This window comes from Schistocerca americana, chromosome 2 (assembly GCF_021461395.2).
Source record: "Schistocerca americana isolate TAMUIC-IGC-003095 chromosome 2, iqSchAmer2.1, whole genome shotgun sequence".
NCBI lineage: Eukaryota > Metazoa > Arthropoda > Insecta > Orthoptera > Acrididae > Schistocerca > Schistocerca americana.
This window is the reverse complement of record NC_060120.1, coordinates 108,876,291-108,883,009: the sequence shown is the minus strand read 5'-3', so window position 1 is coordinate 108,883,009 and position 6,719 is coordinate 108,876,291. Positions and strand designations below refer to the sequence as shown.

Genomic DNA, 6,719 nt, shown 5'->3' with positions numbered 1-6,719 from the left:
TTACACCCAAGTATTTGTATGAGGTAGCCGATTCCAACTGAAACTCATTGATATTATAGTCACAGGATACTCGTTTTTTGGTTTTTTGAAGTGCACTGTTTTACAGTTCTAGACATTTAAGGCAAGTTGGCAATATTTTCAGAGCCTTAAAATCTTAACCAAGATTGGACTAAATATCTATGCAGCTTCTTTCACCAGAACTTCGTTGCTGATAACTGCATAATTCGCAGAACGCCTGGAGTCACAGTTAGTATTGTCTGCAAAGTCAGTAGTAAATTGCAATGAAATGAACACCCTTAGCTGCTTACAGGCGTTGACATACGTCAACGGGGACAGATGAAAATGGGTGCCCCGACCGGGACTCGAACCCAGGATCTCCTGCTTACATGGCAGACGCTCTATCCATCTGAGCCACCGAGGACACTGAGGATAGCGCGACTGCAGGGATTTATCTCTGGCACGCCTCCCGCGAAACCCACATTCTCAACGTATTTCCCGCACTGCATTCGCAGTGCCCCCGCCCATTATACTCATTACTCGCGGCGCGTTGCCGATTCCCGTAAGAGTTCGGGCACTGTTTGTGCATTCGCACAGAAGAAGAAGATGGTCAAGTGGCCGGTGAGCCTTAACTATATATATAAAGTAAGATGGTATCTGTTCTTTCGGACATGTCCGAAAGAACAGAAACCATCGGTGACCATGCAGCTCGTTAGAATGAAATCACAATGAAATGAACACCCTTAGCTGCTTACAGGTGTTGACATATGTCAACGGGGACTGATGAAAATGCTTACATGGCAGACGCTCTATATCTGGGCCACCGAGGACACAGAGGACACGTCCGAAAGAACATATACCATCTTAGTATGTATATCATTAGTAAATAATATAAACAGAAACGTTCCAACACATTTCCCTGTGGCACAAGCGAAGTTATTATACATGTGTCGATGACGCTCTATCCCAGATAACTTGCTGCGTCCTCAATACAAAAAAAAAAAAAAAAAAAAAATCCTCAAGCTAGTTACAAATTTCGCTTGATACCCCATGCGATAATACTATCGATAATAAGTGAGGATGTGGTACTGAGTCAAAAGCTTTTCGAAATCTGAGAAATACGCTTCTACTTGATTGCCTTGTTCCAAAGCTTTCAGTATGTCATGTGAAAAAAGTGCGAGTTGGGTTCCATATGATCGATGTTTCTGGAATCTATGCTGGTTACAATGAAGGTCATTCTGTTCGCTTCATCAAATTTGAGATCAGAATATGTTGTAAGATTCAACAACAGATCGACGTCAAGGATATTGGACGGCAGTTTTGTGGAACATTTCTGCTACCTTTCTCGTAAATGGGTGTGGCCTGTTCTCTCTTCAGTTAGGTACCTATTAAGTGTGTGTCTCGCAGTCTTGGTGCAGCGATCTTCGGAAACCCAGGAGGTACTTCTGTAAAGCCCTCTATAACACTCTTTATACAATTTATGTGACGAGCAGGGTTGCGAGGGATAGGAAGAACCCGACGTATTTCAACAGCCTTGTTAGGACGTTGCTATAAGAGCAATTCAAACGAAGCTAAAGCCTTGCTGGCATATACAAGCTGAAGCCAAAATGAGCATCAGGCGAAAAATGCGAAAAGTATTCAGTGCTTTCATATGACCATCGGCCGGAAGAAACATCGTAAGAGGTTTTGGTCTTACGTAAAGTCAATAAACGTACCACAGTCATCTGTCCAGCAGCTCAGTGGTCGAACTGGCAACATGCTGACACTACTTCCGGGACATAAAATCGTCTAAAACCACTCTACAGAGGGGAGGCATCTGAAACTGGTGAGACGCGTATGGTGCTATACAGATTACGTGAAAATAGGTGCTCCACTTCCATCAGCAGTGTAGCGTAGAACTGAGGAGCGAGTTGTTCTAAGCGACTGTGAAACGGTGCGAGCCATTCCCCTTTTTCAAAAAAAAAAGTCGTAGGAGAGATGCATTCCGTTCTAGGTCTATGCTGATTAATGGCAGTTTGTTGCACAATTATGGAATACGTTTTGTACTTGCGTGGTAAGACCTTTTTGGAGAACTAAGGTCTGTACAGAAAACATTACAGGTACCGAAAGAATCTTCCGGAAGGCTCTTCATCAGTCACATAGAATGGGCGCCGTGGCTGAAGCTCTTTTCTTGATTTTCTGAGCGCATTCAGTACATTTCCGTACTACTGCTTGCTGAATAAGAGAGATGTTTACAAAATATCTGAATTAGTGTACAATTTCCCAGAAGGAATCGTCTATATCAGTGGTATGACAGGAAAGTTCATTCGAAGCAAAAAAGTATAGTGAACGCGCATTGTAAAGTGCATACTTCAAGAACTAAGGGAACTTGTTTATCTCCGCTACTGTCAAACACGACTCTAATCATTTATACTGCACAAGGGGTATAGGTCTTAAGGTATGTGTCTTTGAGCCCATGCTTACTAGACTTTTTGCTTTGAATTATCGTTCTTTCATATCGGTGAATACTGATCATTCCCCCTAGGACACCTTGTACAGTGAGGGTGTTTCAAAGTCTTTTCGGCAAATGTCTGTGGGTGATAGATGACTTCATGGGGAACAGCTTTTGCTCCAGACAAAATATTTATTGACCCTTTCCGGACACTGTAGGCGTTCATCGTTTAAGACTGGTTATGCAGCTGAGAGGCGGCAGGGCGTTAGGACTCTGTGGGGTTGATAGGCAATGTGTGTTGCCTATAATCCAGTCATCGGCTCAACTTGAAAGATGATAGGTCGGGAAAAATTAATGTTCATGATTTGATCCGAAAATATCTTTCTTTGCTTAGAGACACGAATTCTTATAGTTTTCTTGTTCAAAATCAGTTTACTGGGGTAGGGAGTATGCCGTACCGCACACCTCGTTGGTAGACACTGCTAGTTTGGTGAAATGCTGTTGTAACAGAGCCAGCGCTTAGTAAATTATATTACATTACATTTATCGTTTTCCATGGATCCCTTGGAGAGGAGTCTCTGAGATGTGGAAAGATTCAAAGACATTTTTTTATTTTATTTTTTCCTCAGATACATGGATATTGTACAATTCTAATGCAGACAGAGTTATGAGCTATAATATTTGTGAAGATATTCATCGACGGAACTGAAGGTGTTGGCCGACGGGAAGTTCTTTAATTCACTCTGAAACCGATCTTTATCACTTACAAGACCTCTGATATGCTCTGGTAAGTTATTGAATATATGAGTATCCATGTATTTGACTCCTTTTTGTACTAATGATAAGCGTTTATAGTCCTTATACAGATTGTTTTTTGTTCTGGTTTTATAATCATGTTTTGCACTATTTTGTGTAAAAAGAGACATGTAGGAAATGACAAAGGATATCAATGAGTATATGTACTGAGAAGTAGTAGCTAGAATACCAAGTTTCTTAAAGAGGTCTCTGCATGATGATCTAGGACTGACACCAGATATAATTCTAATGACTCGTTTCTGAATTTTGTAAATGTTTTCTCTGTGAGAGGAATTTCAACAAAAGGTGATTCCATGAATCATTAGTGAATGGAAGTAGGTCGAATAAACTAACTTCTTCATTTTTAAATCACCTATTTCTGCTATCATGCGTACTGCAAATGTAGCTGAACTAGGGCGTTTCATTAAGTCTGGAGTGTGAGCTTTCCAATTTAGATTGTGGTCGATTTGTAGTCCTAAAACTTTGACAGTTTCTACAGCTTTAATTTCATTGTTTGAATACTTAATACTAATAGGATCAGGTATTCTTTGTGAGGTACTAAACTGTATGTACTGGGTTTTGTCAAAATTCAGTGACAATCCATTTGTTGTGAACCACCCATTGATACATACAAATATTTCATTAGCTGATTGCTCAGTGAGATCACGCGTAACATCGCTAGACTCTACACCGAGTACGCGAAAGAACTTGCGCCCCTGAAGACAACCGTGTACCGCATGTCTCTAGCGGAACGGAAGGTTCCAAATGATTGGAAAAGAGCACTGGTAGTTCCACTTTTCAAGAAGGGTCCGCGAGCAGATGCGCAAAACTATAGGCCTAAATCTCTGACATCGATCTGTTGTAGAATTTTAGAACATGTTTTTTTTGCTCACGCATCATGTCCTTTCTGAAAACCCGGAAACTACTCTGTGGGAATCAACATGGATTCCGGAAACAGCGATCGTGTGAGACCCAACTCGCTTTATATGTTCATGAGACCCAGAAAATATTAGATACAGGCTCCCAGCTAGATGCCATTTTCCTTGACTTCCGGAAGGCGTTCGATACAGTTCCGCACTGTCGCCTGATAAACAAAGTAAGAGCCTACGGAATATCAGACCAGCTGTGTGGCTGGATTGAAGAATTTTTAGCAAACAGAACACAGCATGTTGTTCTCAATCGAGAGACGTCTACAGACATTAAAGTAACCTCTGGCACGTCACAGGGGAGTGTTATGGGACCATTACCTTTCACAATATATATAAATGACCTAGTAGATTGTGTCGGAAGTTCCATGCGGCCTTTCGCGGATGGTGCTGTAGTATACAGAGAAGTTGCAGCATTAGAAAATTGCAGAGAAATGCAGGAAGATCTGCAACGGATAGGCACTTGGTGCAGGGAGTGGCTACTGACGCTTAACATAGACAAATGTAATGTATCGAGAATACATAGAAAGAAGGATCCTATATTGTATGATTATACGATAGCGGAACAAACACTGGTAGCAGTTAGTTCTATAAAATCTCTGGGAGTTTGCGTACGGAACGATTTGAAGTAGAATGATCATATAAAATTAATTGTTGGTAAGGCGGGTGCCAGGTTGAGATTCATTGGGAGAGTCCTTAGAAAATGTAGTCCATCAATAAAGGAGGTGGCTTACAAAACACTCGTTCGACCTATACTTGAGTATTGCTCTTCAGTGTTGGATCCGTACCAGGTCGGTTTGACAGAGGAGATAGAGAAGATCCAAAGAAGAGCGGCGCGTTTCGTCACAGGGTTATTTGGTAAGCGTGATAGCATTACGGAGAAGTTGAGCAAACTCAAGTGGCAGACTCTGCAAGAGAGGCGCTCTGCATCGCAGTCTAGCTTGCTGTCCAGGTTTCGAGAGGGTGCGTTCCTCGATGAGGTATCGAATATATTGCTTCCCCCTGCTTATACCTCCCGAGAAGATGACGAATGTAAAATTAGAGAGATTCGAGGGCGCACGAAGGCTTTCCGGCAGTCGTTCTTCCCGCGAGTCATACGCGACTGGAACAGGAAAGGGAGGTAATGACAGTGGCACGTTAAGTGCCCTCCGCCACACACCGTTGGGTGGCTTGCGGAGTATAAATGTAGATGTAGATTTAGAAAGTGTCAGCTAATAGTTTGTCAGTAACAAAATTGAGCCCGACGACGTGATCACCTCTATATAAATAGAGTGTCCAAAAAAAAAAAACACCTGCGAACTTTAGGGACAGGTTCCTTTCAACAAAACAAGAAAAAAGTGCCTAGTAAATAAGTGCTCTGAAGCGCAAACTTTATGAGATATGAGCACTTGTTTATCTTCAAAACTATGAAACACATGTCTTCTATCGCAAACTCTTTGCTTGTCATATTCTGGGACGAGGTACTAAGGACCAAAAGAAGAGAAATATGTACGGTAAATATGATCTCTAGAAAGCGTACTTTAAGAGCTCTGAACACATTTTCCGGAGAAGATGTTTCAGACGAGCGAATCGACAAGTGTTCAAAGCTTTTAAAGTATTTTAGACGCCGTGTTTACTTGGCCTTTTTTTTTTGTTTTGTTCAGTACTTCCTGTGTCATAGCATCGAAGATGAGCAAGTGCTCATACCTCTTAATGTATGCATTTTAGAGCTTACAGTTACTAGACTTTCGTTCCCCCCCTTTTTTTATCTGTGTATAAGGAACCTGTCGCTGAAGTTTGTCGGCGTGGTGAAACGGCTACGAATTGACATCCCCAAATCTATCCACAACGGGTAAATATTATGCATGTGCGCTTTCTTCTAGTTACAGCATGCAATGCGACGATTTTTCAACCATAGGCAAGTAACTTTTAACGTAGAGAACTGCCGAATTATAGCGGATTTCTTTACTCAAACAATACACTTTTTCTGTGTCATTGGATAGAGCCTTCGAATAGGACTTCAGCGACATAACGGATGTGGATATTGAACAAATAATAACAAACTAACAAGGCCGCAAGCTATTGTCACTCCGGCAGGAGATGAGGTGCCACAAACCTTTGTCATACTGTAGCAATTATAAGGAAACACGTAACACAGGTATGCTTCGTAGTCAATTTCTGCGTTTGAAGACAATCAGTCTGTGCTCTGCAGTTGTAGCGATCAGACAGTTACATTTCAAGCTATTCTGACAGTCGAAAAAGTGGATATTGTTTTACTTTATGACGAATGTCGCCAAACCGCTACGTTAATCGAGTCTTTATATCATGCTTCAAAGCTTTTTACATTTCTCATTTTCTTGTAATTCGAACCTGTCTTCCTTAACTTTCATTGTGACTATGAAGCCAATCATGTAACAAATACATGTGTTTTTAACAAGCGTCAACTAGAACTTAAAAATATGGTAACAATTGATCTACAATGTACGAAATACGTGACGCATCCATAAAATTTGTTTCTGAGAACGGTTATTATTTGTAAATGAATTCGTGAATTATGCTCGTCACGCGAAACGAAGATTCAAAATTGAGTT

General features: G+C 41.2%; 1 non-coding gene across 1 annotated transcript; it reads right to left on the bottom strand.

Moving 5' to 3' along the window:
• Positions 1-347: 347 nt before the first annotated feature.
• Positions 348-421, bottom strand: Trnat-ugu. The gene has a single exon. It is a non-coding gene; the product is annotated as a tRNA-Thr (tRNA).
• Positions 422-6,719: the final 6,298 nt, after the last annotated feature.